The 25,474-nt window shown below is 38.7% G+C and overlaps 1 long non-coding RNA gene across 3 annotated transcripts in view; it reads right to left on the bottom strand.

The window, feature by feature from the left end:
- LOC105092355 (uncharacterized) overlaps positions 1–25,474 on the bottom strand; it is a 286,171-nt gene that overhangs the window by 231,277 nt on the left and 29,420 nt on the right. For all 3 annotated transcript variants that reach the window (XR_010384187.1, XR_010384188.1, XR_010384190.1), the window contains exon 3: positions 3,277–3,370. This is a non-coding gene — a long non-coding RNA (uncharacterized LOC105092355). The remainder of the gene's footprint in view (positions 1–3,276; positions 3,371–25,474) is intronic.

The following is a 25,474-nucleotide window of genomic DNA, read 5'->3' as shown; positions in this document are numbered from 1 at the left end:
TGGAGCCAGTCAGGAGATCCAACATCTAAATAACAGAGGGGAAGAAAGTAGCAATGAATAATTCAAGAGAATACCCAGGGTTTTCAGACTGAAAGGGGCCTACTGGATGCTGAAGATAGTGGATGGAAATTAGACTCACACAGAGGCATGTCATTAAGAAATTTCACTAGGAACAAAGAGAAAATCCTACTAAAAAATTGGTCACATAGCAGAAAATCAGAAGAGCTTCTGATTTTTCAACAACAGCAAGTAAAACTAGAAGCCAATGGAGCAAACCCTTCAAAACTGAAGAAAAAATACTCCTAATCTGGAATTCTATATCCAGTCACTTTATCAATCAAGTGGAAAGATAGAGTAAAAACATTGTCAGACTCCAGGATCTAAAAAATTTACCCTCCACGTATGCTTTTTCAGAAAATTGCTGGAAAATATGCTCCATTAAATGAAGGGAGTAAAGCAAGAAAGAATACATGGACTACATAAAACGGGAGATTCAACACAGGGGAGAAGGAGGTGATAGAGAAGATGAACTCCATGATGCTGGCCCTACACAAAGCATAGATCTTGTTAGAAAATCTGAGGCCAAGGACTGTACAGGACCATGATCCACAGCTGTCCTTGCCTCCAGAGTACTATACAGGCATAGTGAAACCCACACATGGACAATAAAGTTGACGAGACAGTAACAAAGGATGTTTCTAACACAATGGTGGTACACTGAAGCCCGGGGACTTTCTATGTGTCGCAAAACTCTCCTGGTCCCAATAGACTATAATGCAGAAAAAAATAAAAATCTGCCCAAAGAGGAGAAATTCTACATATTAATTTATATGTACATATGTTTTGTGTGGGTATATATGTATATGTATGTGTCTATGTGCTTGCATATATATAGAATATCTCTGGATGGATTGTGAAGAAAATCTACTTTCCACTAAATACCTTTTTGTTCCTTTTATCTTTTTACCCTGTGCATGTTGTATTAGCTGTTCATAAAATGAACTAATGAATAAAATAAAATGCTTTCTTTGAAAAATTACAAACAACATGCCCATTGACTAAGCAATTCTACTTTCAGGAATTTATCCTATGAATACACTTGTACACATCTCAAGTTATATAAATACAAGACCATTCACTGTGGCATTTTTTGTGATGGTAAAGGACTGGCTATTGCCTGCAAATGAAGTCAGATCACCCTGTTATATATTATCACCATATTCTGTGCTTTGCCTTTATGGTACTTAACGACAATAATAATTAATGATTATTTATGTTAACAAAAAAACCCTCACACTTACACTCCTTTGCAGCTGGTTCTGGATGTGAAGTTGATTGCATCAATTCAGTGTATTAAGCAAGATTTGGAAAGCAGAAGGAACAGGCACCACCTTCTCATGTTCTTAGCTGTTGCTGCTGACAGTCATGGTCATTGCAACAGCATCCTAGTGTCCAGAGATTAGCTTCACAGATGCCAAAAGATAATTGCCTTTCAATCGCGGTAATACTGTGGGAGATGACAACTCAGGATTTTGTCTCTCTTTACATTGTTTGTAATGTGAATTTGATGGTGAGTGAGTAAAAGGGAGTACTACATGAGCAATGATAGCCTTTGAGCACCACCAAGTACACACTTGATATGTTTGTTTCTGAGGCAGCATTTCATATTTAAATTTAACTCAGTAACATTTTTGTGTGTGCTTTCAGAAAAGAAACATTTGGAGGTGGTGGTGTGTATGAGGGCAAATGACTGAGAAGTCATAGCTCTCTGTAAATGCAGACACACACATTTACAATTACCTGGCAGAGAAAAAACAGCAACAAACATCCAATTCTGAGTTTGCGGAGATTTACTCAACACTGAGGTTGCCGCTGAGAGAATAATAAGACAGAATTTCTTTAACTCTCAGGCCTATTAAAAACTGGTTGGAGCCTTCCAGTTCTTGACCATATGTGAATTATCCACTAGGTGGATTGCTGTTTCCTTGAAATTCAGCCAGAATAGCCCCAAGTGACCTGTTCTAAGTTATATTTAGAAAACACCAACTTATTTAAACATAGACTATGCAAAACCTTTATGGGGTGAATATATCTGAGATTTTATATATATAACATCTATATTTTATGTGTGTGTGTGTGTGTGTGTGTGTGTGTGTGTGTATAATTTCTAAAACTAAAAGGAAATGTTTTTTGGATCATCCGAAGTCCTGGAGTTGAAATTTTTTTGAGCTGGCAGGGCCCTAAAGACTTCCTAGTCCAATAGTTTCATTTCATAGCTGAGAAAACAGGCGTAGTGAGGTTTACTGACTTGCCCAGAGTAACAGTTAATTGTGAAATTAAAATGTTTAAATCATAGGTTCCCTTCTATTTGCCTGTACATAAGTTTTGGGAAATATTTTTAGAATTCTCTGCAATATGGGGGAAATGATCCACTCAGAAGCTCCCTAAGAACAGAATTGGACTCCAGGGGTGATGATTTGATGGGGAGTGTGGCTGGGGGAAGGGGCCTGCCAGGTGTTCCCTCACTCAGCCTTGTTGCCAGCACTACAAGAAATCTTCAGAATCTGTCCCCACTCTTATTTTACAACTCACTCAGATTGCTTATTATTTTTGTGCTACCTCTTTCCTGAAAGTAAACCTTGTATAGCTCCCTCAGTTGCCTTTTGTGAACTATGGAATCTTAAGGAGGAGCTGGACCTGTAAGGAGTCTGGAGAGCCTAGCAGAGAGAATGCACTGCAGCTCCAGGAGAAAAGAGGAGAGTACGGTTTGCAGTGTATATTTCATACTGCTGAGCAGCTGGGTGCCAGGAACTGCAAGAATTTACACCATGGAAGTTGCTCACCAGTGGTTGGTGGGGCTCTGCTAGGAGCGAGCAGATGGAGAGAGAAGAGTCTATATAGCCGGTGAATAAATTCCAGAAGCTCACTTCAGCACCACTGGCTGCCTTTCAGGCTAAAGACCCACAATTTGGGGCTTAAATGTATTTGCAGATGTACTTAGATTTTAAAAGGTAATCTGCAGCACCGCACACCCATTAGGATGGCTACTATCAAAAAAAAAAAAAAAAAAAAAAAAAAGAAAGAAAGAAAGAAAGAAAAGAAAAGAAAGAAAAAAAAAAGAAAAAAGGAAAGGAAGGAAGAAAGAAAGGAAAAAAGTGTGTTGGAGAGGATGTGGAGAAATTATAACCCTTGTGCATAATATCTGTGGAAATAGAAAATGATACAACTGCACTGAAAACAGTATAGCAGTCCCCTAAAATTTAAAAATAGACTTACCATATGATTCAGCAATTTCACTTCTGGGTATATACCCAAAAGAAATGAAAGTGAAGAGTTGAACCCATGTTCACAGCAACATTATTCACAGTAGCTAAAAGGAAGAAACAACCCAAATGTCCATCAATAGATGAATGGATAAACAAATGTGGCACATACGTACAGTGGAATATTATTCAGTCTTAAGAAGGAATTAAATTCTGACACATGCAACAACATAGATAAACCTTGAAGACATGCTAAGTGAAATACTCCAGTCATAAAAGGACAAACACTGTATGATTCCCCTTATATGAGATACCTAGAATACTGAAATTCTTAGAGACACAAAACAGAGTGGTGACTGCCACAAGTGCTAGGGTAAAGGCGAACTGGGGAGTTAGTGTTTAATATGTACAGAGATTCAGTTTTACAAGATGAAAAGAGTTCTGGAGATGTTGCACAAAAATGTAAATGTACTTAATGCCACTAAACTTTTAAGATGGTAAGTTTTTTATTCTATGAACTTTACTACAATTTTTTTAAAAGGAAGTATGCAATATTTCTGAAGTGTGTTAATTGACTTTGTAAAGGACTCTTTTTAAAATTAGGAATAAGAACTGCAGCTTATCTTCCACCATTCTCCTCCTTATACTTCTTTCCTTTCTTCCTGGATGTCTCCCTCCTACCTTCCTTCAAACATTTGTAGGCTATTTAACTTGTGCCAAACATTGTTTGAGACTTGGGAGACTCAGTCAAAAGATACCATGCCCTGATCACAGTCCAGCAATGGGGAAGTGCCCTAGGTAAACAGACATTATCATATAACCAAGGCTGTGATAGACAAATGCTTAGATTACCTCTGGAGCTTGGAGAAGGGGCACCTAACACAGCCTTGGAGATGAAGGGAAAGCTTTTTAGAATTTGGAATTCCTAAGTAGATTCTTGAAGGGTAAACAGAAGTTAGCTAGCTAAAGAAGGAAAAATCTGAACCATCATAACAATATTAGTAATAGCATATTTCATAGTAATAAAGCTACAATTCATGTGTTATTTATCCAATTGGTGTTTATTAAATACGAGATGCCAAGCACAGTTCTATGTGCTGGAAATAAGGAGGTGAACAAGATAAAGTCCCTTTGGTCCCTCTGTCATGACACTTAGTGAATATACACAGACAAGTAAATACATAGTATATCAGAGTATGGTCAATGTTCTGGAGACCGGTATAGCAGAAGAAAAAGAAAGGGAAGTTGGGATGAGGGAAAAACTGTCACTAATTTTTATATGGTGGCTAGAGAAGTCCTGACTAATAGATTGACATTTGAGCACAGGACTGAAAATAAGGAGAGGAGAAGCCCTGTGGTAAGAGGTGGAGGCCAAGGGAATAGCAAGTGCAAAGTTCTTGAGGGGAGAATGTGCCACATGTGTTAGGAGAACAACGTGGCTGAAGTGGGAGGAGGGAGGGGAAGAGTACTGGGAGAGGAAATGACAGGGGTTGGAAGGAGGACAGTGCTTCCATCATGTAGGGTGTCTGAGGCCATGATAAGGATGCTCAGTATGTGAGATGGAAGACACAAGAGGGCTCTGAGTACAGGAATGACATGACTTGACTTAGATCTTAAAGGGATCGTTTTGTCTGCTCTGTTGAGAAGACTCGAAGAGGCAAGGGTGGAAATGGTGTCACCAATTAGAAGACTATTGTCATAATCCAGAAGAAACTGATGGTGGCTTAGACTGGACAACAGCAGTTGAAGTCATCATATTCTAGATATATTTTGAAGGTGAAATCAGTATGATTTACTGATAGGTTGGATATCAGGTGTGACAGAAAGCAAAATAGTTATGAGTGATTCCCAAGTTGTTGGCCTAAACAACTAGAAGCAAAGAGCTGCCATTTACTAAGGTAGGAAGACTGTAGGAAGAGCAGGTTTGGGGTGGGATTAGGTGGGGAATTAGACATTTGACTTTGGACACATCAGGTTAAAGATTCTTATTAGATATATGTAGAAATATCAACTAGTTGCTGTATATTAAGGTCCAGAGTTCAGGGAAGAAATACAGCTAATGACATAAATTGGAAGTTCTCAGAGTATATTGGTTCAAAGCTACGACACTGGATGACATTCCCAAGGGAGTGAGTGTGAAATTTAGATGTCTAATACCTTAGCCATGGGTTATTTGGGGGTACTCCAATAGTCAAAAGTCAAAAAGGAAATGAGGCGGAACCAGCAAAGAAGACTGAGAAAGAACTGGCACATAGATAAAAGGAAAACCAAGAGAGTCCCTGAAGTCAAGTGAAAAGACATGTTTTGAAGAGGAAGGAGTAAGCAATTGTGTCATTCTGATGACAGATCAAGATAGATGAGGGTGGAGATTGGACCATTGGACTTAGCAGTGTGGAGGTCAGTAGTGACCTTCTCAAGAGCTGCTTGGTTGTAGTGGTGGGGGGTGTGCTTGGCTGCAGGGCATCTGAGTAGGTTTTAACTACTTGAATTTTCTATGCCTTGATTCCCTTATCTATAAAAAGAGGTATGTAAGTAGTTTCCAAATGGAGTTGTTGTAAAAATTAAAGGAAATAAGTAAAGGTCTAGTATATATAAGTCCTTAATAAGTACAGTTGCCCCTTGGTTCCAGGACCCTCTGCCGATACCAACCTCCACAGATGTTGAAGTCCCCTACATAAAATGATGCAGAATTCACATATAATCTACCCATATACTTTAATTAATCTCTAGATTACTTATAATACCTAATACAATGTAAATGCTAAGTAAATGGTTGCCAGCATGCAGTAAATTCAAGTTTTGCTTTTTGAAACTTTCTGGAATTTTTTAAAAATCTTTTTGATCCATGGTTGGTTGAACCTGCAGATGCAGAACCCACAGATATGGAGGGGTGACTGTTTTAGCTATGTTTATTATTTATTTATTTTAGATTTCAGCTATTTAGGGGGGAAAATTGACATTTACTTATCATCATCTTAATTACCTTTTCTAAAATGCTCAGATAAGAATTGCCATATTTATGACCATTTTTCTCTGTTTTATATTTTCTTCTTTAAATACAGAAATAAAATGAAGGTATATAGACAAAGGCAAAAAGAGGGGGAAAGGAGAGGAACTGAAGAGATACAAACAAAATGGAGAAGAAATAACTGAGTGTTGGTGGAGAGTTATTTTTGTTTTAGTTTGTTTTTTTCAGATAGAAGAAATAACTACGTATGGTGGAGGAAATGATCCAGTAGAGAGGGAAAAGTCAATGATACAAGACAGGAGGGGATATCTCTGAGAGAAAAAGAGGAATGGAATCTGGTGCCCAACTGCAGAGGCTGGCCTTAGGAATGCAGACAATTCATCCATAACTAAAGGACAGGCAGAATCTAGAGGTATAGACATAGGTGGATGGGTAGATGTAGACAGTGGGAGTGTGTGGAATTTTTCTTCTTATGGCTTCTTTCTGCTTTTTACATAAAATATGAAGCAAGATCCTCAGCTGAGAGTGAGAAGGGGCAGAGATGTTGGAGGTTTGAGAAGAAACGTAAAATGTAACATAGTCATCTAAGAGATGAGGAAAATAAATATATTAAGAACGGGTAGAAGGGTTACCTGACAGCACTGATGTCCTAATTGAAATCTCTCAAAGATAGCAGATTGGGGGTGAGTGTCCTCAGTTTTTTTAAAAAAGAGGAAAACTAAGTGTTTAATCCTTGGCTTTCAGTAGCACCAAATTTCATCTGCATTGGCATAATCTAGTATTTTTTTTTTATGTTCTTAAGTAACTTAAGCATCTACTTTCCCAGTTAAATAATTACCTCCCTGGTAATTACCATTTTCTAATACTAGTTCTAGACTATTAGCCTTCATATGTCAACTTCAGAGATCCTAGAGTCTTGATAATTTTCTCTACCAAAGAAGAGAAGGAAAACAGTCCTCTCAGCGAGACTCACCACCACTATTCAGGGAGAACCTGCTTCATTTTCCTGTGAAATAAAGATTAGAACTCAGAAGATGATAGAGTTTACTCAGAACAGGAAATGAGCTCTTAGAGGCCTTTGGGAACACTAGTTGCAATGAATGAATAAATTATCCTTAACAGTTTTCAACAAATATTCACTGAGGGAAATTTCATCAAAATACTATAAATTCTTGCTTCTGGTTAATCTTGCCTACAGCATGTTTAATAAACGGATTCAGCTTTAATAACTTAAGGAAAGGAACTTTATTTATTTAGCCACTATCTGTTGTCTCTAGAATGCAAAGATGTCCTCAAGGTATACTCTGTCTAGTGGGGGATACAGACAAGAAAACAAAAAGATACAGTAGAGAGTGATACATAGCATAATAGATGCTTAAGACATAATAGGGTCAAGGCACAGAAGTGGGACCAGGCTTTATGGGGATAAAGTAACTGTCAGGGATCAAGGAAAGCTTTCAAAGAATGGTATATCTATGTTGTAAAGAAAAGGTCTTAAAAACCTAACCTGATACAACTTGCATTTTAAAGCTCTTTATTTAACAGAAATGTCTTTTTATAACTTTACTCATTAACTCAACATCCACTGGGGTCCTACTCTGTGCCAGGCAGTGGCCTAGGTCCTAAGAATGCAACAGTGAACTGGGCAGAACTCACTAACTCTGGCAGAGAGACTGACACTAGGAAAGCAGGTGTACAAGTGAAGAATGTTGTGATAGAGAAAGAGCAGGATCTGTAGCAGAGGGGACCTGCCCCAACCCAGGGGAGAGACATTAGCACACAACTGAGCATCTGGGTGTTTGCCTAATTGGAGTGAGCTCTGTCTTCTCTTTAAAACTAAGAGTCATTCTTACAGTTATTCTGAATCCCCTATACACCTAGCCCAGGGCCAGGAGGTTGTAGCTAGCAGCTCAGAACTCACTGCCTGACTGACTGGGTCTTTTCTTTCATTCTTGGGAAGGCACTTCTGAATCTTCACCATTCTGAAAATAATACACAGTTTTGTAGACATGCCAGAGAGAGTTTTGATTAAATTCTACCAAATAGTTTTTACTAAGTGTTTAAAAGTCTTGTCTGAAAAAGAACATGAGACTATAAGTTACGAGATCACTTAATTCCACATTTAGAAAAGTTCTGTGCTTGAAATGCTAACTCTAGCCAGCAATCCTACAGATGTCCATCATTGGCCATGACAAGACAATTATTCCCTGCATAATTTTTATGTAAAGTGGGTAAAAGATGCCATCATCAGATGTCAAGGATGGTATATTACAGAAGCTCTTCAACTTACCAACCTCCACGTTACAAATCAGACAGATATAACCAAAGCCTGAGCCAGAGCAAAAGCTGGTTAACTCTGCCCAAGAACAGATGGCATTAGTAGTAGCTAACGTACCATGGGCCTTTTGGGCCTGTCATTACAGTTGTGTACTTAATAAGCGCTTGTGAAATTCACTGAAAACAAGATTAGCTTTCCAAACCCCAGAAACAAAGATGTAACATCAGAGCTGGAGGAGATCTTAGAGGTTATCTAGTGTAGGCTTTGCCAACCAGTAGATCTTAAAGCTTTATCTGGTATTTTTAACCAAGATATTACCAAGATGAACCTCTCATACTCTGTCAATGCCTCTCATTTTCCTGGAACTCCATCAAGGAGGGTAGCTACATTGACAGCCCCACCTCTACATTCCACTCTTACTCCTCCCCGCATTCATGCAGTGGCTTCAGTGTTGGCACTCAGGCCTGTTGGGACTTTATGGTTGCAAAGATACTAAAAAGTACAGAATAATGAGGGAGCATTCTGGGGTGATGACAATGTTCTATATATTGAAAAGAGTGTGGGTTTTACATTTGCATGTATAAGGGCCTATGCATTTGTCAGAATTCTGGAATGGTACACTATAGATTTGTGAATTCCACTGTATGCAGATTTTATCCAAAAGATCTGTTTAAAAAAACCTCTAATAAATGATATACATGCTGAAGTGTTTAGAGATGAAGTATATTGATGTCTGTCAGTTTATGAAAAATATCAGATGGATTGATGGATGGACAGATAGGTAGATGGATCATTATGTAAGGAGGCAAATACAATAAAATGTTAATTGTAGAATCTAGGTAGTTATATGGATGTTCAATGTATAAATCAATTTTTCTGAAAAATTTTCAAAGTAAATTTAAATAATTATAATTATTTAATAATATATGATAAATACTAGTAAAATAAATAAAAATTGTAAATTAGTAATTAATAAAACACTAGAAAATCTTCATGTTAAAATGTTGAGGGGGGAAAAATTGGCAGAATAATCCTTCCTAGGCCAACCTAGTCTAGGAAACTAATGCTCAGAGAGCATGTCTGATCTATTATTGAATTTTTTAAGATCCCTGAGGGCTTTCCATTCCCTGCACAATAAAATCTGAGCTCTTTGGCTCGGAAGACGAGGCATTTCATAACCTGTCCTCTGACCCGCTCTCTGATCACATCTTCAATCCTGCAAACATAAGAGCAGAGCTAAAATAACACATGTGGGCAACTGAGCAAGCTAATAATTTGATGTCACTTCAATATGATATTTTTAAACTAATTTTTACTTATCAAGGCAATATATGTACATAATTTAAAAGGTCAAGTAGCATCAAAACACTTATTTTAAAAAATCCAGCAGTATTTTGAAACAGCCCTGTCCCATCCCCACCATTCTATCATCCAGAGACAATTTTTTCTACGTTTTACAATTGTTTCAATTTGCCTTCAAGTTTCTGGGTATGTGATTCTCTCTATTTACCAAGTTAAATATTATCTATTAAATTCCTTTCATTATATGATTATCACTCTTACTCTTCCCCTGCCCTTTCCTCCATCCTTCCAAGATAGTTGTATCATATTTTTTTGGTTAAACTCATATCCAGTATTAATTAATATGACAAAGTACTGTTTGCTGATGAGTCAAGAAGGGTATGATGACTGAATTTGCTTTTTTGTATATCTTTTAGTTTCTTTTTAAGTTGATAACTGCATCTGTTTTTCCATTTGCTTAGATCTCATTGAACAAATTCAAAGTATCCACATAGCTACCAACAATTCTATAAAATGCTTCTCCCTAATAAATTTCACATAACCAAACCTGTTAGATAATCTAGTAGTTCTGTTTTGTTCCCCTGACAGCATCCTTCCTGGAGCCCTCCATCCCATTTAATTTACTTCAGTTACTTCTAGGCCTACCACATCACCTAGTCTATCTGAGGTCTTCTGGGACTTCCTTTTGCCATTATCCTGGAGATACCATTTGCCTCACTCCTGTGTTGGATACTTTGTTCCCTGGAGCCACTGTGTTCTATCGTGGTTTATTTCTTTGTTTGGTGGACTGTATTATCCAGTAATTTCTTGAGAAAGGATATGTGAAGGAACATCTTTTTGAGATTTTGCACGAATGAAAATGTGTATGCCCTATCCTCCCACATAATCAATGGTTTGTTTGGGTAGGTGGGTGTTGAATTCTAGGTTTGAAAATAAGTTTTATTCAGACTTTTAGTGGCATCACTCCATTAGCTTCTGGCTGTCAATGTCATTGTTGAGAAGTCTGGTGTTACTCTATTTCCCAATCCTTTGGAATGATATTTTTTTTCTCTCTGAAAAGATTCCCCCCCCCCTTTTTTATTGCTCTGGTTTCTAAATTCCACATTGGAGGTTTTCCTCAGCTCTACAGTGATCTTTGTTTATCCATTTATAACTTAAAATGAGATACTTTAAAGCTGCTTGGAACTGTTCATATGAAGGTGGGCTTATCTTCTGGTGAACTGTAATATGAGCAGATGTCTAGCCAACTTTTTCATTTGGTATCCCTAAATTTTAGCATAGGTAGGTCTCTTTTCTGATGGTGTTCAGTTTCTCCTACAGGTGGAGAGGAGAGAGGGAGTGCCGTTAGAAGCTGGTACTAGGTCTTCACTTCCCTCTTTTCAGACTGTAGTGCCTCACTCCAAGCTCCTCTCTATACTGGTTTCTATCTCAGCTTCTCCAGAGACCCCACTCTCATGTTTGAGGGTGAGGAAAACATAGCCACTATAGCGATGGGTGGAAACCTAGATGTCTAGCCATTCCTTACACACTCTTAAACAGTCCCTATTCAACTCCCGTACCTTGCTTCTGCCTCCCAGGTACTTGGTGCCACCATTCCTGAGCCTTTCTAAAGATGCAGGGGATGAATCAGCTCCTTTTGATTAACATGGCCCTGCACAAGAACTTCAGTTTGACCTTCTTCCTCTGGTTCAGAGTCACAGTGGTCTCCTAGTTTACTCAAGATAAACTCTATGTTTCTTATTCTTGTTCTTATTCTTTTAGGGCAATTTTTGAGAGAAAAGAAGGAGCAGAACCATCTTCATTTTGTCATCTTAAAACTGGAAGTCTTCCAACTGGATAGTGTAGTTAAGAAACAAAAACCAAGTTCTTCCTCCTGTGCTTCTCCTTTGCTCTCACACTGCTGCCACACTCATGACACTTCTGATGCCAGATGTGTGGGATTCCCCCCACCCCAACCACACCAAGCAATTCTGTGATACTAGTCCTACAATTTAACTCAATTCTGACACTATCTACCTGTGATAGTATCAAACACCACAGGTTAAGGGCTCAGTGCCACTAGATTGCCCCCTACTTCAGATGCTAATCACAATAGTAGGTCCCTACAACTTGGCTACAAATTGGAGATTGACCTCCTCCCCCTTGGATTCGATTATTTGCTAGAGTGGCTCACAGAACTAAGGGAGACACTAATTTAAGTTTAACAGTTTATTAAAGAATATGGTAAAAGATACAGATGAACTGCTAGATGAAGATATACACAGGGTCTAGGAGGGTCCGAAAAGCAGAAGCTTCTGTCCCCATAGAGTTGGAGTACACCACCCTCCTGGTATGTGCATGTGCTCACTGACCTGGAAACTCTCAAAACTCCATACTTCTGGGATTTTTATGGAGACTTCATCATATAGGTATGATCAATCATAAACTCCATTTCTAGACCCACTCCCCTTTCTGAATGGGAAATTCCAAGCTTCTAATCATGGCTTAGTCTTTCTGGTGAACAGTCCCCATCCAGGAGACCATCAAAAGTTAAAACTTCCTAGGGATTTAGGAAATCTCTGGCAGGAACCAAGGTCAAAGACCAAATATTAGAACAAAAGATGTTCCTTGTATTATTATTATCACCTAAGAAATTAAAGCATTTTAGGAACTCTGTGCCAGAAACTGGAGGCAGAGACCAATATACCTATTTTCTTTTATCTCACAGATATTCTTTATTATTTGTTCAAGAAGTTATTAGAGGAGAGGCTTGGGGCTGCACAGGGAAAGAGGACCAAAAGTGGAAGAGAAACTGAGCTCTGCCTCTTAACAGTTAGTAAGCCTTATGACATCAGCTAGTTTAGGCCAAACGGGAATGTACTTGGTTACATAAGCAAATCACTGAAAGGACAATGATGTCTGGATCTTACTAGAACTAGGCACTTGATCCTTTCAGGACTCTCTCTAGAGACAGCTACATTCAGCAAGTGGTAAAGAATGGCTTGTGCTCATCCCTTGACATTAGCACCATCAAAGAGGAAAGAACTGCTAGCTATCACTCAAACATTGGAAGAAAATATCTAGCAAAATTCTTTGACTATCCCTATTTGCATCATGGACTTGCCTCACAGTGGTCTGGGAAACTCTATTTGGGAGGAATGAGGAGAAAAGTGGCAAGAGTCTAAAGGAAGGGGAAGAAACACCAACGTTCCCCAGGGCATCATTGGTGTCCTGCATATTCACAGAACTATTAACACTATAGGTCACCACTGCCCCTAAATGGGCTTCTCCTTAGATGGTAGCTAGAAAACACAAGGTTCATTTATTATCTCTTTTCCTCCCCAAACATCTATGAGCACCTGCTATATGCCACTGGATACTGGGAATAAAAAGATGAACAATACCCAGTTACTGACCTCAAGGAGCTCACAGTCTATTGTCAAGAGACCCATGTAAACAACTGCAGGGCAGTGTTTTTAGTACAGCAATGCAGATGCTTAGAAGATGTAGAGAGAAAGGAGGCTGTAATTTCCTCTGCAGGAGCAGTATTTTGGAGTGGTGATACAAGCTGGGTTTTGAAAATCATAAATATGAGATCATCAGCCAAATAGGAAGAAAGAAGACATTCCAAGCAGAGAAAAAAAGAATAATTAATTCATTTGTTCAAAAATATTTATTGATTACCACTAGGTACCTTGTACTAGGTAGGTACTGGGGATACATTCCTGAACAAAAATACTTCTTCAGTTTGTCCCTGTTCTTGAAGTTTGCAGTATTGATGAAGTCAGACAACCAAATTATCGAGTATCTAATTACAAATTGTGTTAACTGCCACAGAAGGAAAGTATATAGTGCTATGAGAACCCAAGAGGGTTAAGAGAGGGAAAGGGATGTAGGGGACTGTGAGGGTACAGGTCACAGGATGGAGCATCCAAGAAATCATAACCACTTCTATATGGCTGGATGAGAACAGAAGGTCCACCTGTCTTGGACAGAGCAACAAGTCCACTGCTCCCATGCAGCCCTTAGGCTGTTCCATACTCATAAATAGTTCTTCAAAACCCATGGAGACAGAATTATGTATTCTAGAGTTTTTCTCTTCTTTCACCAAATTTAGCTTATCTGGGAATTTCAAACTTCCTTTTGAAAATTACAGATACTGAAGTCAGACCTAATCTGTCATATTGCTGCCCACTGCCTCCATCAACATGTTCAAGTCCATCTGGAGTTTCTCAAAATCCTTCAGTGGGTTTTCTTTTGCAGTTGCTTTTTTTTTTTTTTTTTTAACTTCTCCAAACTACTGTGTCATCAGCTACCTTTTCCAATGTAGGGTTATTTTTTTTTCAAGTTTAAGATTAATTTTTTATACATATCATATAAGTTTTATCTCATAAAAATGTGTCCCATATTAAATAAAGATATATAATTATTTATATATAATGCTTTCAATGTGGTTCACCAATTATTATGAACCCATTTGGTCCCTGAGCTTGCCTGTTTCCTCCCCAAGGGCTGGATGCAGAATGTAACTGCCCCAATGGAAGAAGCAAGAAATCCAGGGTACTGAGGAGAACAGTCTCAGTTATCACTGCTGATGTCAAGAGACACTCAACAGAATGACCATGTTATTCAAATGTAAATAAGAAAATAAGGTATATGAGCAACCTTCAATAAGTTGTTCACATAAAGTATATTTCGTATCACTAAAGATTTAACCACACCTAAGTTACTTTACTTCCAAGTCCTTTGAAGTAACATCAATATTCCAGTTTCTACACTTTGTTGAAATTCTTGTTGAATGTATTAAGCACCCAAAAATTGGAGACATTTTAAAGAGTTAACTTTAAATGCACTCTCTCTCCTACTATAAAAAACGACTTGTATTTTTGATTCCCATTTAGCTAATCAAGGCTGTCAAGTTTTGTCCTTGTATGTGATAGGATCAAATTGTGGTGAGTCACTGGTCTATCCTGCAAAGCACTGGCTTCCTGGTTATGCCAGGCTGAATTCCTCTGATTCACACCCTTTAATATCTGCAGTGTCGATGCTTACATTTACAGAGTACATCCACTTAGAGCAGGCTATTACATGCTTCCCCTAGAGATGATGTCCTAGCACCCACACCAGCAATCAAGGACCCTCCGCAAAGTTGCTATGGTGTGTCTTTGGTGCCTTCTCAAAGCCTACATCTTTGCCTCTCCCCATGTCCCTTCTCCTCAATTGCAGTTTTCATGCTCTTAGCTCTTAGTGAAGAACTCCTGAGGTGGCATGAAGGAGTCATTAAGAGAGATGAAGACAGCAACCTTGAAGTGACTCTGACAGTAAATGATTCCTTGACTCTGGGAGTATATGTAAGTCTACATGTCCACACCCAACTGTACTTACATATCTTGAAAGACAAGCCCTCAGGGAAGGAGGGGTGGGTCTGTGGGAAAAGATAAGGGAGGGAAGAGGTGCAGAAAGGAGGAGCTCTGATGAGAGCTTCACCCTCAGGAGCAGAAAAGGAGCCATCAACACTTCTGGGTACCAGATAAGGATAAAGTTGGACACCATGTGAGTTCTTTTGAGACTTCATAACTTCCTCATGTTAATTTTTTATCCCCTTTTGTTTCCTCATGGTGCCCCTCATAAAGCCCTTAAAACGAAAGGGCCTGTGTACTTATTTTGGTACACAACAAGACAGGGATACATCCCATTCCACATCCACTCTTGGAGGAAAACGAGAACCAAGAAATAGAGTAGGTGCTAACAGCTCAGGAAAGAAAAGAAAGCTGAATTTCTCAGACCTGTGGTAAGCAGAAAAGAGGTTTGAGGAGTTAGATCATAGAGAATCTATCTGAGAAGAGAGCTGTAGAGTCTCCAGCAACCCTCCTCCTGTTAGGCAGTTTAGACAGAAATGAGCACTGGGCAGGGGGAGAGGAAGGGAAAAGAAACAGCCCAGAAAGTAACAGTATGTCTGCATTCAGGAAAAGGAACTCCACTAATTTTCACTTTCTCTTAATGAGGGCCAGTAAAAGAAGCCAGTTAAAACCAAAGTGCTGCAGCTGCGCATGGGAAGGGGACCTGGTATAACTTGACCCAGTGAACCTGCCCAAAAGGGGATGGGCATGCCAGAGCGCAGGGAATCTGGGTTGTCAATCAATCAATCAATCAATCAATCATGAAACCAGGATATAAAAACAGGAGAAAAAAAGGAATGGCGCCATTTTTGCTCTCTTGGATTGACCTGCTCCCAGTTCTCGGGAGGGTACCATCTTTCACTATTTTTTTTACTTCACTAGTAAAAATCTTGCTTATATTACGCTTTTTGTCTCTTATCAAAACTTCTTTTTAGTCGGGTGACTAAGAACCGAGTAATTCTTATTTTCCTTTTCTCAGCAACACTCCCAGTGCATGTCCTCCCCTAGTGCTCTTGTTTTCAATGTCCTTTCCTTCCTAATCCTTAATCCAAACTCCCATTTGGGGAAAAGAGGAAGAGAGAGTGCTTGGATTACCATGGTAAAATCAAGGAAGGCTTTGCAAACAAGGAAGTCACATATGAGCTTCTTAATTTGACATCATCTCTAACAGAATTCTTGTATGCTTGCACTCTTCTGGGTCAGCATCCATGGGATCTCCAAGGAAAACATCATTTTTCAAAAGGAATAGCTACTTTCTATTTGGTGTTTGGAAGCAGAAGGTAGGACAGAGCCAGCCCAAGAGAATTTCTTAGCATCTCCTAGCTGCATTTCAGAACCCATGGTTTCTTTGCATTTATTCCTTAATGCAATTATATTAGCTAGACACAAGTGACAAATACTTCCTTTTACCTTGCCAAGGTAAGTGTCTGTATCTTTTCCTTTCAATCTGTTAATTATTCAGCACTAACAATAAGCATACTTGTGATACTTTTTTACTAATACTGGATTTATTCCCCGCCCCCCTTTATTATTCTTATTTTTTTATTGAAGTGTAGTCAATATACAATGTTAGTTTCAGGTGTACAGCAAAGCAATACACACACACACACACATACATATTTTTTTCAGATTCTTTTTCATTATATATTATTACAAGAAATTGAATATAGTTCCCTGTGCTGTATAGTAGGTCCTTGTTGTTTATCTATTTATATATAGTAATGTGTATCTATTAATCCCAAACTTCTAATCTATCCCTCTGCCACCTTTCCCTGCTGGTAACCATAGTTTTTCATGTCTGTGAGTCTATTTCTGGTTTGTAAATAAAACTTAACACTGGATTTCTTACGTCATTTTCATACATTATTAGAGAACAAAGATCCTCAATCAGCCTGTTAGAAGCAGATCCTTTTCTTCAAGTCTCTGATTTCATCTCCAGGCCTGGGTGTTCTGATCTAACCGTATACATTGCCTCCAGTCTTCTAGGTTGCCACCATATACATCCTCATTGGAATCTTAAGTAGCACTCTGGCTGCACCCCATTTCCTGTCCTAGCTCCTCCTCTCTCTATTCCTTGGGTTTGGAATGGTGGCTGGAAGGAACTATGAGAACATGGCCAACCCTCTGAGGTTCTGATTATGAAGGTGCCATCTGCGGTCTGACAGCCTGAACTGGAATATTTGCCTCCTTGACTAGCAGTATTACCTTAACCAAATGTCTCAATTCCCAAAGCCTATAAAATGGGAATCACAAGCCCTTGACATGGCCAGCTGACAGTGGTACAGGCCTGACTTCTGCTAAAATAATAACTAATATAATAATCCTTTGTTGGGTATCTCATTTACACAGCAAAGACAACTGACAGCCCCAATCCTGAGTGGGCAGAGACCACTTCCAGCAAGCCCAGCACTTGTACAACACCTAATCGTTAAGGCCAGATAGTGCCAGACAACCAGAGACACTCCAAGACTTTGTTTTCTTAATATGGAAGAGAGCTGGTTTGTGATTTTTAGCTTTAAAAGATGTGGCAGTCAACCCCAAGGTGGCCCCTCAATGATCCACACCTCCAGGTATTCATATCCTTGTGTAATCCTTTCCTACATTGTACCCAGAGTAGGTCTATGTGATGAATCGATGGTAGAAGTGATGGAATGTCACTTCTGAGGCTAGGTTTTAAAAAAACATTGTGGCTTCCGCCTTGCTCTTTCTTGAATCAGCCTTTCTGGAGGATGCCAGCTGCCATAGCTTAAGACAGCGTTGTGAAGAGACTAATGAGGCAAGGAACTGAGGCTTCTTGCCAAGAACCATGTATGTCAGCTACCTTCAGCCATCCTGGAAGTAGCTCCTCCAGTCTCAGTCAAGCCTTCAGATGACTGCAGCCCTGGCCATCATCTAGACTGCAACCTCATGAGTCCCTAAGCCAGAACCATCCCTCTAAGCTGCTCCCAGATTCCTGACCTTCAGAGAGTAGGAAATGAGAAATGTTTGCTGTTTTAAGCTGCTAAGTTTGAGGTAACTTTTGGACATATACAGCAGTGCATAACCAATTACTAAATGCTTTCTCTCTTTTGAACCTCAACCCCCAGAGTCAAAATTCTGTGCTACATTCCTGCCTAGCAGTAAAAGAAATGTGCATTCAGAGCTTATTCTGTGGTGATAACAGTACCTGTCTCATCAGGTTGGAAGAATTAAAAGGATAATACATGTAAAGTACTTAGTATGAGCCTAGCACATACTAAGCCCTCAACTAATGCTAGTTATCACTCCATTATATAGAAACAGAGGGTAGTTGCTCTAGATCTTGGTGTCTGGGAGGCTTAGAGCATAGAATAATGAAAGAAGACTTAGAGTTAAGCGTGCAGGGAAGGAACTCCTGAGGCACTTTTTCCCACTCCTGGTAGCTCTTAGGGATCAGTCCTCTAATTGCTGCAGCCAGGGTTCCTTCTGTGAGGACAGGAGGGACAAGTCAAAGGAGGGACTTTTGTTGTTGTTGTTGGCCTCTAAAGTGACTAACGCAGTATTTTAAAAGGTAGAAAATTTACTAAGTGGAAAAAGGGAAAGAAAACAGGAGTTTAGGATGGTAGAGTCATCTTTATCTGATTCTTAATTTTGCCCAGGTACTACCTTGTTTATTTTCAGCTTCCACTGGGCCAAGTAAGAAGCTCTGCTCAGAAATATTCCTCATTGTGCATAACCATGCACTCTGCAACTAAGAACAAAACACAGGTCTACTGTCTAGTATCTGCTCATGGCTTAGGACATCTCTGGTATGAGCTGTACAGAATTATGGTAGGCTCTGGGAGTTGTACACCAGGAGGATTATCACTGGGGCATTTGTTCTCAGGGGAGGCATATCAGAAGGGAAAGACAGTTTTTGAAAGACTAAGAACAAAGTATAGAATATGAAGAACAATGTGAAAGTTTGTCAATCAATGTGCCAAACTAAAGTGATCAGGCAGAAAAGGAACTGAAGAACAACTGAGAGCCAAGAGTGGTTGGGACAGACTAAAATAATCAGTTGGAGCAATGTTGGAACTAATTCTGTGAATGTGGCTCATACACTGAATCATTATCCTTAAATACACTAGAGTATAAGTTACACAATTTCTATCTGTTTTAATCACTATTATGTTCCCAGTGCCTATATCAGACTTAGCACATAGCAGAAGCTTGATAAATATTTGTTAAATAAATGAATGAGTATGATTCAACATAACTCAAGAAGTAGGGGTAAATATAGTGAGACTTATCATTTAAGTATACACAGATATTTATTTCTTTATTTTTTTTTACTGATCTCCCATATAACTCAGTAGTCAATGTGCATTATGGTGTATTATATCTCACCAGGCTTCAAATTCTTCTTGTCCCCAAACTTTGAGCTCCACTCACTTGTTAGACAAATTAGAAAGAATATTCTAGTTTTGTGGGCTGTGGAAATAGGCAAGCTGGCTGTTTCAAATATGTTACATGACTGCGAGTCTGTTTCTGTTTTGTAGATGAGTTCATTAGTGTCGCAGTCACAGTAGACAATCTTATGGTTACTAGGGGAAAGGAGGTGGGAAGGGATAAATTTGGGAATTTGAGATTTACAAATGTTAACCACAATATACAAAAATAGATTTTAAAAAATTTCTTCTGCATAGTACAGGGAACTATATTCAATATTTTGTAATAACCTTTAATGAAAAAGAATATGAAAATGAATATATATATATATATACACACACACACACATATGACTGGGACATTATACTGTACACCAGAAATCGACACATTGTAACTGACTATACTCCAATTAAAAAAATGTTATATGAGAAAATGATATCTTGAGTTCACAGGTCAGTAGAAACATATTAACATAGAATTAATTGTCCTATACTTACTTCAAGGGTTGTAAGCTATCATATCTTTCAGGGGTAAAAATATGCTCCCCCGCCCCACAGTGATCTAAGAGAAAATGCTTTGATAAAACCAACTGTTTAACTCAGCCTAAGGCTCTACAGGGTCACTGCATTACTGTTGTTCCATTTGTATGAATAAAGAGAAAACGTAAGGAATTTCAGTATTTTCTGTTACTTCTGTATGAAAAAAAGATATGAACTGTACTCGTTTGACTAGAATCTTTTAGTCCTTGAGGGCTTTGAACTGTTTCAAAAATCTCCAGAGGTAAACAAATCTCTCTAAACAAAGAGATACTGCAGCATAAAGTTCAGGTCAGAGTACATGTGGGAAAGATCCACTGTTACCCACAGTTTCATTGATTGTCTGTCCACAGCCAACTTGGTTTGAGCTTCCTCAGAGTTCAACTTGGGAACAGTACAGTCATCTGGAGCCACTCTGTGCCGAATGACAACCATCTGCTTCTCATGTGCCCTTTCTACTTGGACAAATAAAAACAATCACCCACACAAAAACCCATTAATGCATATTTCTTCAAAGACACTCAGCCCCACCCTGAAGCAGTAACACCTCTGACAGCATTCTTTGAGTATCAAGGATGGATCACCTAGAGCAAACCTTGGACGTATTTAGAATGTCTGTGCATTTCTACAAGAAAAATACTCCTGGTTACGTTTTTGGAGACTTTCATCTTCCCATCTGTCTGTAATCGGATTACTCAAATGATGTACAGAGAGTGAGTGAACAATTATTTACATGAGCCTTGGCTTACAGCTCTAAACTTTGACAACAGTGATACTATTTTAAAAAGATTCATGATTTGTTATTATCTTGTTATTTTTTATATTCATAACTTGTTTCCTTATCTTCAGAGATAATCTACTCTTTTGATTATTAGGGATCTAGGAGTGGTAGATAGAAGGAGTGAACTGAATTCATTCATTCAACAAGTATTGTGCTCACTATATGTTGGCCTGGTAGCAGCACTGGGATACGGGGGTGATTTTGTATTTATTGAACTTAGACTCTGTGACTTTTACACTTTTTTCCTCATTCTGAAAGTACCTGTATCTATGTATCTATCAATTAATTAATTTCTACCATTATCTGCAGCATTGCACCATTTTGCACTGTAGTTAATTTTTAAGGGCAGAGTGTTAGCATTTTTATACTATATGCATTATAAAGCTTGGGCAGCTGGCCTGGGGCAAATGTATTTAGTCCTCTTTTCAGTCCAGGATTATTGTGTCAAAACAAAAAAAGCCAGGAAAACATCTACTTTGAAAATTAATGTTACTGTTGTCACAGTAATACAAAATTTTCCACTTCAACACTATTGATGAAATAAATAACAATGGTTAAGAAGTAGCCAAATTCCTAGGCTTCTGGGAATTGCTTAGACAAAAGAGCAGGTGGTGAGAAAGCTCCAACATCAAAAAGAGAATCATAAAGGCAAAGGTTTACAGCTTTGGCACTGCCCTGCCTTTGAGAAATCACGCTAGAGGGTAAAGGACACCAGGGTGATTACTGCTTTAAAAATAAAAGTCTCCCTAGAAACACTATAAAGCAGGGGGAAGAGAAAGTAACTGCATTGTACACACACACACGTGTACACACATATATACATATACACATGTGTGTTCATATATGTCTATGTATGTACATATATACACACAGATATACATGTGTACACACATATATGTATGTAGTATACAAAATCGTGTATGTCTGAGGGAAAGTAATGGGAAGAAGTACAGGTGTCAGAGGGAAATTCAAAGGGAAACTGAATCTCCTCCCATCCCAGGATTTTGAACTTGGCTTTTGAAGTACGCACTTCACTGAAGGGGAGAACAATCAGAAAGAATTCACACCTGCTGGACCTGTTCTGTTTTTCCTTTTCTTTTAGTTTGCCTACTGTTAAGCAGCAGAATGGGCTGAAAATTCTTTTTGGACAAAGGGCAGTTTAGGCCCTGCTACCGCTGGAAAGTTAGTCAGTTTGGAGTCCATAGTTTTGCAACCATCATCCAAATGAAAGTATCTTGGGGTTCTTCCTTATTCCTTAACTATTAAAATCAGTTTCATGACAGCAGAAACTTGCTTACAAGCTGTAACCCTGGCAGAAAGGACAGCACATGGTTGGTCCTCAAAAAATACTGTTGATTGAACAAATGGATGAGTTAAAGGATTAGTCAATGAGATCAATGAGTATTGAGTGTTTTCTATGTGCAGTGAAGAACACAGAAAAATATAAGACATACTTGCTGCCTTAGGAAGCATAGTAACCAGATAGAGACACAAAGTTAACAATCACCAAGTAGTTGGAGAACAATATGCAGAGTGGGAATAAAGCCACCATTGTTTTGACAAAATGATTTTGAAAGCTAAGTTATGAGTGATTCAGTCAGCTTAAGAGGCCAGGAGAACAGAAAGATGATGCTGAGCTGGGCCTTAAATAATTGATAGGATTTGAGTAACTGCCTGCTTACCAACCCCCCTCCTCCAAGTGGCAACTTGGGAGTTCTGGGGCACATCCTCAGAACCCTTTGGGCTCGTTCTAATAATTTAAATGTTTAAGAATGTGTTAAATTCATCTGCCAGATCTACTTGCAAGAACAGCACTGTTTTCATTAAGAATGGAGGAAGGAAGACAAAGAATGATTTTGTAAAATAGATATGGTGACCATCTATTTGGAGCTCCAACTCCATTTTGATGTTTTAAAAAAATTTGGGGGGGGAGGGGAGGGAGGTAATTAGGTTGGTTTGTTTATTTGTTTTAAGGGAGGTACTGGGGATTGAACGCAGGACCTCATGCATGCTAAGCATGTATGTGCTCTACCACTTGAGCTATACTCTCTCCCCTCACTCCATATTTAAAATTGAGACTCTACAGAAAACTTGATACTCAATCCATACTTGCTCATTGTGACACAGATCCCATGGCCCTCTTCTCACTCATCTCAGATACTGCAGACTCCTGTTCTTCCCTTTAACTAGTACTTTAGGAAAGTTAGCTTTCAGAAAGATCTTTGCTAGTAACTTAAAGACTGATTTATAGTTTAAAGTCAAAAGATCAATGGATCAAATGGGTAAAAGCTCAAATGTTGTTTGTCTAATCTGAATGGAATGAAGTTGTAAACTTGAAAAGTAAAGGATTCTATAGCTTCTCAGAGAGGTTTTTGTGATACCACCCTACTAATGCTGCCATACCTATACCTATGCTCTCCCAGTTTTATTTTTTGCAGAAATATGCTTAGATGGCAAAACATTTTTATCTTTTACTTTGCTGGCCTCTTGCTACTTTTTTCCTATCCTGTTCTTGAATCAGATTGCAGACAGAAATGAATGTTTGTCTCTTATCCCAAGAACAGGCTTTGCTAAATTTAACGGGAAAATGTGATCACACTAGGATTTTTGGAGGACACTGACAAGTGTCCTGAAATGAAAGCAGCATACAGCACAAGTCTCTTCTAAAGAGACTTTATATTTTGAACTGCTCTTAACACAAAATGAAACAAAAAGGAGGAAAATTTTTTATTGAAAAAACAAAACATATAGAAAAACACACAAGACAAATATATAGCTTAGTGAGTTATTGTAAGGTAAACACTTTTGTAACCACCATTCAAGTCAAGAAATAAAACTCTGCCAACCCCAGCCCCCAACCAGAAGCCCCTCTATATACTCGTTCCAATAATAACCATCTCTCTTCAAAAAAATAGTTACTATTCTGAGTATTAAAGCAATCCTTGCCTTCTTTACAGTATTATCACCCAAGTGTAATAAGGCATCCAAATGTGCATTCCTAGACTATTGTTTAGTCTTATCTGTTAAGAAATTTTTTCAAGTCTCTTTTAATCTACAGGTTCCTCCTCCAATTCTTTACTTTACACCCTACCTGTTAAACCTGTATACTCTCCTACACTATAAGCACTGCTGACTGTATACCCATGGTTCAACAAGTTTCTCTATCTTCTTCATTTCCTTCACATTGGCAGCTGGATCCAGAGGCATGATTACATTCAAGTTTAATCCCTTTGGGAAGACTAGGTGCTATGGTCTGAATGTCTGTGCTCCCCAAAGTACTGAAATCCTCACTCCCCAAAATGATGGTATTAATAGGTAGGGCCTTAGAGAGGTGGTTAGGTCCATAGGGAGCAGCCTTCGTGAATAGAATTAGAAGAGAGATCCCACAGAGCTCCCTAGCCCCTTCCACCTGTGAGGATACCATGGTAAGTCTGGGACCCAGAAGAGGGCCCATACTCGACCATGTTGACATCCTGATCTCAGATTTCCAGGCTGCAGAACTGTCAGCAATAAATTTCTGCTGTTTACAAGCCATCCAGTCTGTGATATGTTGTCATAGCGGCCCCGTGGACTAAGACACTAGGTGATAATGTTTTCTTTCACTGGGAGGCACATGTCTGGTTGTCTCTCCTTTTGCGACATCAGCAACTTGTTGACGCTCAGTGGCTGTATCCATTAATTTGTTGAGGGTTGCTAAATTCTGTTATTTCTTTTAAAATTATTATTATAATATAAAAGTATAAAATACTTTTATAAAAAGATGCTTCCCGTCACTTACTATAAAGTGACACATGGCACTGTTCATATATAGAGGGTAGGGTAAATAGTGGATTCTTTAGCATTGTCGGTTATCAAGACAATGAATTAGTTCCCTGTCATCCTCTAAAGGAGGCCAATTTAATATATATTAAAAATTGTAATTTTATTGTAAATTTGTAATTGTCCTCAAATTATAATTTTCCTATCTTTTCTTCAGGTTGGCTCCTAGGTCTTTGGCTATGACCCTGGTAAATCTTAGTAACTTCCTCACTATCTAGTATAACAAGGTGTTAGAAATTTATTCTGTGTATTTACTGCCTGCTGTGGGTTGAATTGTCTCCCCAAAATTTACATGTTGGTAAGTCCCAACCCTCTTAGTACCTCAGAATGTGACTTTATTTGGAGATGGGTTTTTACAGAGGTGATCAAGTTAAAATGAGGCCTCAGAGATGGGCTTAATCTAATATGACTAGTGTCCTTATAAAAAAAAGGAGAAAATCTGGACACAGAGGCACATGCAGAGAGAAGACAATGTGAAGAAACACAGGGAAAAGATGTCCATCTACAAGTCAAGAAGAAAGGCCTGGAGCAGATCTTTCCCTCACAACCCTCAGAAGGCACCAACTCTGCCAATACTTTGATTTTGGATTTCTAGACTCCAGAACTGTGAGACAATAAATTTCTATTATTTGAGTCACTTCATTTGTGGTAAAGTAGCCCTAGCAAACTAACATAATGCCCAAGACCTGAAATCAGCCTTTCCCTAAGAAGCTCAGGTTCCTTCTGGGGAGAAATGATACTATGATATTTCAAGACCACA

The sequence above is a fragment of the Camelus dromedarius genome, chromosome 15 (genome assembly GCF_036321535.1).
Source record: "Camelus dromedarius isolate mCamDro1 chromosome 15, mCamDro1.pat, whole genome shotgun sequence".
In the NCBI taxonomy this organism is placed as follows: domain Eukaryota; kingdom Metazoa; phylum Chordata; class Mammalia; order Artiodactyla; family Camelidae; genus Camelus; species Camelus dromedarius.
Note: the sequence above shows the minus strand (reverse complement) of the source record. Positions and strands in the feature narration are given on the sequence as shown.